Below are 11,411 nucleotides of genomic sequence, written 5' to 3'. Positions count from 1 at the left end.
TTGCATTTATGCAGTGTCTTTCATGATGCCCCAAAACGCTTTAAAGCCAATGAAGTGTTTTTGAAGTGCAGTCCCTGTTGTAATGTAGGAAATGCAGCAGCCAATTTGTGCACAGCAAGGTCCCCAAAAAAACAGCAAAGAGATAATGAACAGATAATCTATTTTTAATGATGTTGGTTGAGGGATAAATATTGGCCAGGACACCGGAGAGAGCTCCCCTGCTTTTCTTCCAAATAATGCCGTGGGATTTTTTACGTCCACTTGAGAATAAACGGGTTTGATGTCTCATCCGAAAGACAGCACCTCTGGCAGCACTCCCTTAGTACAGTACTGCCAGCCTAGATTATGTGCTCAAGTCTCTTGAGTGCAATTTGAACCCACGACCTTCTGAGACGGCAGTCTCAAATCATAGGGATGTGCTCATTTACATAATAGGGGGCAAGCTCCTGTACTGGGACCGTCATTATTGGACTGCTCTCCTGGCAGACCCAGCAGGATTTTGGAGTCGCACACCATGGAATTCACTTGGTTCCACTCTTGACTAACTATTCGTAGCCATAGCATCTGCTGAAATGGAATGATAGGAGATGGTTTATCACCTATATACATAACTAGTCTCAAATGGTCCTGCCCTGTTCTTGTGTAGCTCATCCTTCCTGAACCAACCTGATTTTTCTTAAAATAGTTCTAATTACCCAGAAAGCCAGCACCAACTTCTCTCTACAAACTGGCCAGCCATTCATTAACATCATCGCTCTCAATAAGACTATTTACCTCGCCCAAAGACCCGAGGTAAACCAGAAAACCAAACTTTTTAAGCATTTAACTTTCAAATTCAGAGCAATGTGCCTGAAACTACCCTTGAGTACTTCAGACTGTATTCTCCCTATGTGATTACCTCTCAAAAACTGTCATGGAGCAACATTACCACCACCTCTCTTGCTCTCCTTACTGGCCCATTAACTCGTGTTGCCACATCCACCGCTTTAGCCCTGTCTTCTTTATCTTGATCATAACAGTGGGTATCTCAACAATGATTATTGCTATAATCTCCCTAATAATCTACATGGTCTTTCCACTTGTTTCTCTTAATTTTGCCCTCATTCTGGTCACCACGGCATAGGGCAGTCAGTCAGGGATTGAGGTACAAAGTGGAGGCAGTACTACGAGCCACTCCGCTTTTTCACAGTGTTAGAGGTTTGAGTTCTGGGAAGAGACCAAAGAAACGTAGGCCTTTCAGCCTTGAAAGGAGGCATCTGAGGGGGGGAAAAAAAAGGTCGGATGATGATCCAGAGATGCTGATTTTGTTGAATGTTATGGGAAAGGCAAATCTGGAAAATTACTTCAAGCTAAATTGTGGGAATGCGGTCACAGGTTCAATCTAGTGAAAGGCAAATTTTGAATTGATTTCAGGAAAGTCTTCTTCAAACAAAGAATGATCAACACTTGAAGTAAGCTTCCAGAGAGAACTATTCAGCCCAAAAAAGCTGGAAATATTGAAGAAAGAACGGAGGACTGGATTGATGAAGTAAGATGGGCCAAATGGACCTCCTCATGTGTAACTATCTTGTAATCTAGTCATCTTCCAAAATAACACCCTTTGTGTTACCCAATTGCAAAGCTGCATTCAGCCCATTTTCCACTGAAACCTATGATATCCTCCATCATTGCGTCCAGCTATGATTTGAATGACTCCAGAATTTTTTTCTGACAGCAACCTGCCGAGAGACCATTCTAGATCAAAATCACTCTGCAAAGAAGTGCTTCCGGACATCAGTCCTGAAGTTGCCTATTACCCCTTTGTCCCTTGTCCCTGCAGTCGTGGATAATTTGTAATCGTGTTCAGGATTAACCAAAGGAAGGAAAGTTCACTATAGTCACAGTCACATAGGATCGAATTTATAACTTTGGTTAGGGCTGTCTCAGAGCTGGAAACCTGATTGGAGAGACTCAAAGATGGAGTTTCAGAAATGGTGGGTGCAGATTCGGAAGGCAACAACATGTTCAAATACTTTTGAGAGGAGAGTGGAGTTGAGGGTGGAATGGTCGGTTGCAAGGACCGAGGGGGTTTAGAGTGGGTTTTTTGATGATGAGAGTGATAACAGCAGTTTTGAAAGGGAGGGTGACCGTACCTGAGGAGCACAAACAATTTACCATGTCAACTGACATGGGGCCAGGAAGAAATGTTCGGTGGTCGGCTATTTAGAGAGAATGGGTTCAAGAGAGCAGGAGGTGGTCTGTGAGCAAGATGAGCTCAGAGATGACATGAGGAAAAAATAGGAGAGAAACTAGAGAAAGACACGCTTTCAGGGTAAGAGTGGAGTTAGAGTCTCTGGCCAACATCCCCAGCATTGTGCGTGGTCAATGCTTTGATCAGCTCCAATGGACGGGCCACGTAGTCCGCATGTCTGATACAAGACTCCTGAAACAGACACTCGACTCCGAGCTCCACCACAGCAAGCGAGCCCCAGGAGAGCGCAGAAAATGCTTCAAGGACACCCTCAAAGCCTCCCTGAAAAAATGGAGCATTCCCACCGACTCTTGTGAATCCCTGGCCCAAGACTGCTCAAGTGGAGACGAAGCATTCGGGAAGGCGTCGAACACTTCGAGTCTCTTCGTCGGGCGCACGCGGTAGTCAAGTACAAACAGCAGAACGAGCGTACGTCAACCCAAGCACCCCACCCACCCATCCCTTCAACCACTACCTGCCCCACCTGTGACAGAGTCTGTAGATCCCCCATTGTACTCATCAGCCACCTTGGAACTCGTGTTAGTGTGGAAGCAAGTCATCCTCGACTCCGAGGGACCGCCTAAGAAGACGAGAGTGGTGGGGGGGAATGTCTAGAATGGAAGAGAGTAAAAGTTTTGTTGAGGACCTGCATCAAAGGTGGAGGCGAGGGAATGGTTGAGCAAATTGACTGCTGCAGAAGTGCCGTTGCGAATGGAGAGCCAAAGAACAGTTAGTTGAGAGTTTGAAGTGCAGTTGTAAGTGACTTTGGGAAGGAGGTTTTTTTACAGGGGTGGAAACGAAAGAAAGTGGGATTGAAAGCAACTAGGAGAATGTGGATGGTGAGGGGTACACAAGAAATGGTTGGAGATGTCTTTGTCTGCAATTGGGAACAAGTGAGTCAAGAGTTTATTAGATATTGGGCAGTAAAGATGCTCTGTAGCTCATAGAAGACATGAGCTCTGATTCTGTGAGTGACCAGTGACACTGAACCTGAGAGAATATCTGCTGTAGACCCATAAATATGTAATAGTACTCGTCAACTTCGTTCTAATGATCAGTTTCATTTTATTCCGTCAGTTACTGATGTAAAACTAATAGGTCTATATTTAACTGTACTTATCACCTTTCCTGAATATAAGTCTCACATTGGCTTTTATCGTATCCAAGGGGACCTCCCCTGTATTCATTGACTGCCTTATTATGACTGTCAGTTCTTCACAGATTTCATCCCTCATATCACTTAGCATCGTCAGACATAGCATCCATTCCTGGGAATATTTTGGTTTTAAGCGTGTCTAGGTGATTTCAAAGACAATAGTTGTACATAGAATTGCATGGAATGTATAGCATGGAAACAGGCCATTTGGCCCAATTGGTCCATGCTGGTGTTTATGCTCCACTCGAGCCTCCTCCCATCCTTCTCATCTAACCCTATCAACATAAATTTCTACTCCTTTCTCCCTCGTGTTTATCTGGCTTCCCCTTAAATGCATCTATCCTATTTGCCTCAACCACTCCTTGTGGTAGTGAATTCCACATTCTAACCACTCTCCGGGTAAAGAGGTTTCTCCTGAATTCCCTATTGGATTTATTGGTGACTATCATATATTTTTGGCCCCTAGTTTTGGTCTCCCCCAAAAGTGGAAACATCTTCTCCGTCAAACTATCAAACCCTTTCATAATTTTAAAGACCCTTCTCTGATCGGTGACATGCTAGTGTCTTCGCGAGTGAATATTTCCAGAAAATAGATCATTCAGCATGTTAATTATTTTTAGTTTATTCTCCGTTTTAACCTTGATACTATCCTTAAGAGATCTTCCTCTTGATAAACCTTTTGCTGTTCCAATACAAGAAGAATTTCCCACTCTTGTGTTTGACTTCTACAGCTATGTGCATTTCTAGTTCCCTCTTTCCCACTTTAATAGTCTATTTTTACATTTCTGGAGGTATTCTTTATACTTCCCAGTGGTTTTCCTCACTTTTTCACTTCATGGGCTTTATAAAAGTTGTTCTTTTGTTAATCAACTTAGGGTGCATTTGTTCAATGTGTGCCTAGTACTCATTGCATTTATCCTGCATTCTTCGTAATATGCCTTTTAAAGGAATTCCATTTCCCTCACCTGAAGTTCTCTTCCCACAGGAACAAATGTTGTAAGTGGAAACCTCATAACTAGCTCCAAAAGTGCAAACTGTATTCCTTGAGAGTTTATTCCAGAACATGGTCAATTCTAATTCTCTCAATAACTGAACTACTTCTGCAATGCTGACATCTACAAAGGAAAGAAATGCAGCCATATTTTAAAAAATCTAGTGGTGACCTCCCCAACAATGTAAACACCCTGATAATTATCCATTAGATTTATTACCCATTAGCTCAAATCCTTCCTCTTGACAAATTGGAAAGATTGACCGAGCGGCAAGACCAAAAATGAAGAAGAATTTGTATAGCGGGTATATGTATCAGGAAAGGATGAACAGGTCTCTTTTCTCTTGAAAAAAAGAAGGCTGAGAGGTGACCTATTAGAGGTCTTTAAAATTATGAAAGGTTTTGATAGAATCGATACAGAGTGAATGTTTCCACTTTGGGGAAGAGCATAACTAGAGGCCATCAATATAAGATAGTCACCAAGCAATCCAATAGGGAATTCAAAAGAAACTTCTTTACCCAAAAAGTGATGAAAATGTGGAATTTGCTACCACAGGGATTGGTTAAAGCGAATAGAGTAGATGCATTTAAGGGGAGGTTAGACAAGCATATGGGGGAGGGTGGAATAGAGGGTTATGCTGATCGATTTGGATGCGGAAAGACGGGGGAGGGGGACTCGAGTGGGACATAAACGATGTAATGGACTGGTTGGGCCGAATAGCCTGTTTCTGTGCCGTATATCCTATGTAATTTTGTTGGTATCAGCAAAGATTCTCCTCAATGTTGTTCATGTTTCTTGTGGGGTCTATCAAACATGGCGCTAACATAACTTCGGAACCGCCACACTCCTGAATTGGTAGCTTACTATTGCTGACTAAGTGATTTGTTTCCCTTGATCGAAGCCTGAATGCATCTTCCAGAATCTTTTCCAGAGTAGATAGTAACAATGGATAATAAGGGTAATTTTCTAAGTAAATGCAAGAAGCAGAGAGTCTCACTCCACCCCCCCCCCCCCCCCCCCCCCGCCATGTGGGAATATTACTTCTCCTTTAGATAGCCTGAAAAGGATGCTTCTGCTGAGTAAAGAAAAAATAGAAAAAACTTGCATTTATATAGCGCCTTTCATGTCCTCAAGACATCCCAAAGCACTTCACAGCCAGGATAGTACTTTTGAAGTATAGTCACTGTTGTAATGTAGGGATGAGGTAGATACCAGATAATACCCCAGAATTTGCTGGAGCAGGGAATTTCACAGTGTGTTCATTTTAGATTTTTTTTCCACACATTTCAGCTCGCCAAATTTTGTGCCGCAAATGACTGAAAATGCAAACTGATAACAGCGAGGTCAACCGAGCATCTTGGTGAACGACAGAACAAACTGTCGATCTACTTTACCAATGATCTTTAACAATAGAGAAAAAACAAAGGAACAACGGAGAAGGAAATAGGGTAAATTATAGTCAATTTAGGTATAGAAAGAGAAATAAAGTGTGGGAATGAAAGAGTGGATTAAGAGAGAAAAGAGACAGAACCTAAAACAAAGAAAAAAAAATTAAAATGTAAAATTTTAAAAACCTCCAAGAACAATTTAGTACCTGCTGGAATGAGACTCCACAGTTTCAATTGTTGAGTGGCATTGCATGAATATTAATCCTGTCCTTCAAAGGGTCCTTGCATCATAAATACCAGCCCTAACTTTCTGCGGCACGTTTAATTCAGTTTTACAGTGCAAATGCAGTAATTTCTTGAACTCACAAGGAAGTTGAGGGTGAGCTCCGGTTTTTCACGAAGCTAATCATTCAGCAATCTGTGGTGATTCAGAACTCGTTGGGTATCTCTGCCTTGCAACAAGTTGCTGGGTTATTTACACACTAATAATGGTGTGCACATTAAACTCACTGTTCTTTTTGAGGGATAACTTTTGGCCAGGGCAGTAGGGAGAACTCCTTTGAATAGTAACACAGCTGAGCCTCAGATTAACATCCAGCAGCTTTTACTACTGGCTTCGAGGAACTCATTCAGATAGTTAGTGTGTGCTTGAAGTTTTGATTTATGATGCCTCTGACTTGCAGTCCACAGTAAGTAGGTCAAAACAGAAAGAGTATATAGTTAGATGCTGTTCTGTGACTTAGCAAAGTTGTTTATCTGCTTAACTTGCTTAAATTTACAGATACTACAGTCCCAGCAGGGTGTGGTTCTCGCAGGGGCAGAGATTCGGGGCTATATTTTTATAGGCCGCCTTCCGACTGCCACTAGTTTCCAATGCAGCTCCCCGTTGAATCTACCCACTCGATGCTACTTTAAAATGTAGCTTAAAAAATAAAATTTTCCATTTTCCTGTGGCTTGAATTTGAATTGCATAATTTTCTTTCTTTTCTTTTTCCATTTTGTTGTGGTATCCACAAGTGTGTTTCACTCTGCCGCACTGAGGGCTGAAAATGAAGAGATCTTCAAACTGACAAGTTTGAAGCCATTTACAAAGGGCTTTTGTAGTCAGATCCCTCTTCACGTCTGCACTTGCAGGAGCCAGGAGGTCAGCTGTGAGTTGAGTGAAACAATTAAAATTAAAGTAAAACTACTTGGGAGTAGACCTTGACTTTGTGCGATAGTGTGAAACGCGTGATAGAGACTCAGCAGCACGATTTATATCTCTCCCCATTTTTTATTTCCATGGACTCCAATGTGAGAGATATAAATCGGGCTGCTGACTCGCTATCACCCATCTCACACTATTGTGCAAAGTTAAGACTTTTCCCCCTTCCTCAACAGCCTCTCCCCCACCCCGGCAACTCAGCCCCACTTGCGCTCCACCAATACAAGATTTATTTTGCATACAGGAGATGAGTTTAAATCCTAAGACTACTGCACCCTGTCTCTCTCGACATAAAGGACTACTGCTGTTCATCTAATGTATTCAAAGCAATGTAATATCACACTTACAGTCAGATGTACAGAACTCAAGTGATAAAAGTGTTTTTTTTCATTCCATACGGCAGCCAAGAAGAAGCTGAGAAGATATATTTTGGTGTGAGAATTTGTAGCTCGAGGATTGATTGATAGCAACTCTGTGACTCACTGGTAAATGAGTTGTATTTGGGGCTGAGACAGCATCATGACTTAGGTACTTAATCCCCTGCGCTGGGGATTTTCAAGATGGAGGCAGCTTGCTTCTTGAAAGTGGTGACAAGTGCCTCACATGGCCTAATCAGAAGTACTAAGCCACCTTTTGTGCTTGTAATAATCTTTTAAACTAAATAATATAACATCTGCTTTATTTGAAAATGGGAATCACCACACGGGGGTAGATCTGGACTTTGTGCGGCAGTGTAAAATGGGTGATTGGCGAATCGGTAGCCCGTTTCTCACATCTCCCGATTTTGTTTTATTTCCATGGACTCCAATGGGAGAGATGTAAATCGTGCTGCTGACTCACTACCATCCGTTTCTCACTATCGCACAAAGGCAAGCTCTACCCCAAATTGTTTTAAACTGAATACACCCTGGGAAAGGGTGGAACTGTTCAGATTATTCCACTAGTGAGCACATCCTTTGGCACTTGGAAATTTTTAGGACTATCGCAGTCAGGGTATTGCGCTGTCTGTCTTTTCTCTCTGTCCTTCATTTGTAAGACTGTGTGGGACTTTAAGACCTTGCTTGCCCCATTGGTAGACTGGATTCACACTCAACCTTGCTGTTCAACTGATCTTCATTGTAAAGCCCAGTGAAGTGCTGTAAACCATTTCACTGTCCAGTACACTACTATTTTTATCGTACACTACCTGCTAGTTAATGGGTATCCTTGTTACTGGTAACATTAATTTAAAAGTAAATATTTGCTTGGGGATGGGTTCATTTCCCTATACATTTAATTTGCTTGTTTAATGGCAAGAAATGGATAATGGTAATGTCTTGTTTGCTATCACGGTGTTCCCATTAAGAGGCTTTCACTGTACATTGTATATTTTAACAAAGTAGTAATGAATATTAATGAGGAAAGTAGGTACTATAAAATCTTTTTGCATTCACGTATAATTTGCTCTTCTCTCTTCCACATCTACCCATCTCCACGTATAGTCTGGGATGGGGTGGCAATGATCTACTAACGTTGATAGCTTCTAACCCTAATCTTCTTACACAGTGTTGATCAACAAGTTCCACAGAGTGTCATTATTTCCTTCCCAAGAGGAAGTCCAATTGAGATTCGCCGTGAGGAAACAAAAAGGTTTGTTATATACTCCTCGTGTTAACACGGGCAAATGTGTTCCCCCGTGCCATAACTCAAGCCCATAACTGTAACCGTACAAAGTGGGCATTGTAACCACAGCCCGATCAAGCCACTGAGAGTCAGTTTTTACATTTCTTATTCTAAATAGCAACTCTGTTATTAATGTATAAAGTGCTTCTAAATAGGAGTTTTCTGGTTATTTCTTTCCCCCCCAAGTAAAAATTTAAAAATGCAGAAGCCATTCTGAAATCTCAGCAAAGGATGTGTATCATAAACAGACATGTAAAGAACTCATTGAGTCTAAAATAAGGCAATTTATATGTAAATCGGCAATAAAGCAGAACTACTGAAAATGCATAAACCGTCCTATTATTGACACTACTGTTCCGAAACAGTTAAAAGCTTGATAATAATTCACATCAATTCTTTAATCATTTGCTTACCTACCTTTTATTTCTCAGTCTAGGCTACATTATGTTCTCGGTTGAATTGATTAATATTTCTGAGCAAGCTACCTTGGCATCTGATTTGGACAGGTAATTCTCTTATAGAGGTATTGCAATACCAAAGCTTGCTGTACAGCAAGATATTAACTGAAAGTAGAATATCATACATGCTGAAATTTCAGATTAAACTAGAATGCATTATTGATTGTGTAGTAATTTCGTTTCCTGAAAATAAGTGCCATTGGGTTATTTCCTTAATATGAATGATAATGCAATATCTCTGTGGACAGGAAATGAGGTTCCTTACTGCTGATGATGTGCAGTGTTATTTTGTCAAACATTTTCAAATTGCTTCCTTTTGTGTGTGTGGATGAGGGAGGTATACCAGGGTCTTTTCATTAGTTTACAATTGGAGATTTATTAGAATAGAACTCAACCGTAAATTTGCCCGGAGTATTGCTTTATTAGTGTGATGCGAATCTTTATTGGGCTGCCTTGGAACTCTATAAAATGCTGAGTTTTCTGTGTACAATGAATAGCGCTGGTATGCTGGTGCTTTAATAAATTGGTATTAAAATGTCCCATAAAAAAAATGCCCGACCAGGTAACTGTTTCACTACTGGAATGCACGGCAGTTACAGTGTCTCGCATTTTTGTCATTTTTCTTTACTGTCAAGTTAATCTTGTCGGGAAGGTTTAACAGAATGTAAAAATCAGCACTCTGATAATGAAATTCCAGCCACTTAATGGGCCTTAAAATTCCACAGGGGCCCAACATGCCGGTTTTGCGCCACTGAACTGGGACTTGGCGCCCGCCAATCCTCTGCCGCTCTGCTTCCACCATTATTTACGAGGTTGGATCATTTTAAATATCCATTGGCAATTCTGTAGCTCAAATCTCGTGTAAAGTCGAATTTTGATGGGGGAGGGTTTGGTTGACTAAAATAATGCTTGGCTCGGTGCGTTGATTGTTGAGTTGCTGCGCTGGATGGCTCGGTGGTGATTTTGCTCCACTTTAATAGAATGTTTTTCACTGGAGGATGCTGTCGAGGCAACCAAAGAAAGGAAAGGGTGTTCCCAGGGAGGGGAGTTGGGGGGCTTGGAGGGAGAGGGAGCGAGGAAGGGGGAGAGAGAGAGAGATTGTTGGGTCTCCATGGGAGGAAGCCACAACAATCGACGGGCCGAATGGTTACAGCACAGAATAAGACCATTATATGATTCTATGTGAAGAGAAGTGGCATTGGAACTGAGTGCCATCTTTCAAACCCCCAGAGCCTGCAGACCAGGGCCACAAGAAGTTCAATGACCTGATAAGAGTCAACAAGGTTACAGTAGTCACACTCCATTTTCTTTCTTGGGCACCACTATACAGTTCACCCTCTACAATTAATAGCTGCGTAAGTAACCCTTTAAACTGCTCTAAGGTGGTTATGGGAGCACTAACAGCATTTTACAGTGTGTGTCGCCATCTTCTTTAACTTGCATGCAGAGGCACTCTGCTGCAGTTGTGGTACATGCTGAGATTGGTGACACAGTGCAGGTAGCAGATGAATGGGTGCATACCAACACAGTCATCATGGTATCCCTGTGAAGCACCATACAGCCACAAGCTGCCACAACCTTCTCCATCATCTTAATCCCAAGGAGGTTATGCTCACCCTCTTTAACCCCTCCTTTCCTGCAAATCCATTCAACGGGGACCAGAGGATGAAGAAGAAAAGGAAGATGGTAATGAGGAGGAGCAGGAGAGAATGAAAAGCATTTTTTTTTTTTTTAATTACAGTGGTGATTTAGGACAAGGAGGAGGATGGTGAACGAGAAAATGTGGAGATCAAACCCACCCATAAGTCCCTGGACCAAGAGCCTCCATGTTCCTTGACCAAATCCCCTCGACATCCTCACTTGGGGATCTTTCCATGCACTGCCTCAGATACTTTGACCTGGGGGGAATTAGACAGTGAGGATGTGGGACCTGGTGATTCATAGAGCACAAAATGCTTGGAGGAATGAGTGAGAATGTGCCATCTTCCAGTTGGAAGCTGAGGCGAAGACTGCCCAGGGCTTGATGGACCCAGATCTCATGCACTCACCTGAAAAATGGATGTTTAAGGAAGATCTCGCCTACATGCAGGCTCTGAGGTCAGTCTCCAAGGATGTCTACTTACTGACAGCTGTAAATCTGGAGTCTATAGCCTTCATTTTCAGCAACACCAGGGAAGCTTTTTCTTTGTTGCAGGAATAAATGGAGCGTGTGCCAGCTCCATTGGAAACTGCAACCACCCTCTGCCTCCACCTCCCACATCAAGTAGCCAGGGACCAGCCAGTGCCTCCTGCTCCAGGGAAGCTCCAGGGAAGCAGCTCTG

The sequence above is a fragment of the Pristiophorus japonicus genome, chromosome 13 (genome assembly GCF_044704955.1).
Source record: "Pristiophorus japonicus isolate sPriJap1 chromosome 13, sPriJap1.hap1, whole genome shotgun sequence".
Lineage (NCBI taxonomy): Eukaryota > Metazoa > Chordata > Chondrichthyes > Pristiophoridae > Pristiophorus > Pristiophorus japonicus.
Note: the sequence above shows the minus strand (reverse complement) of the source record.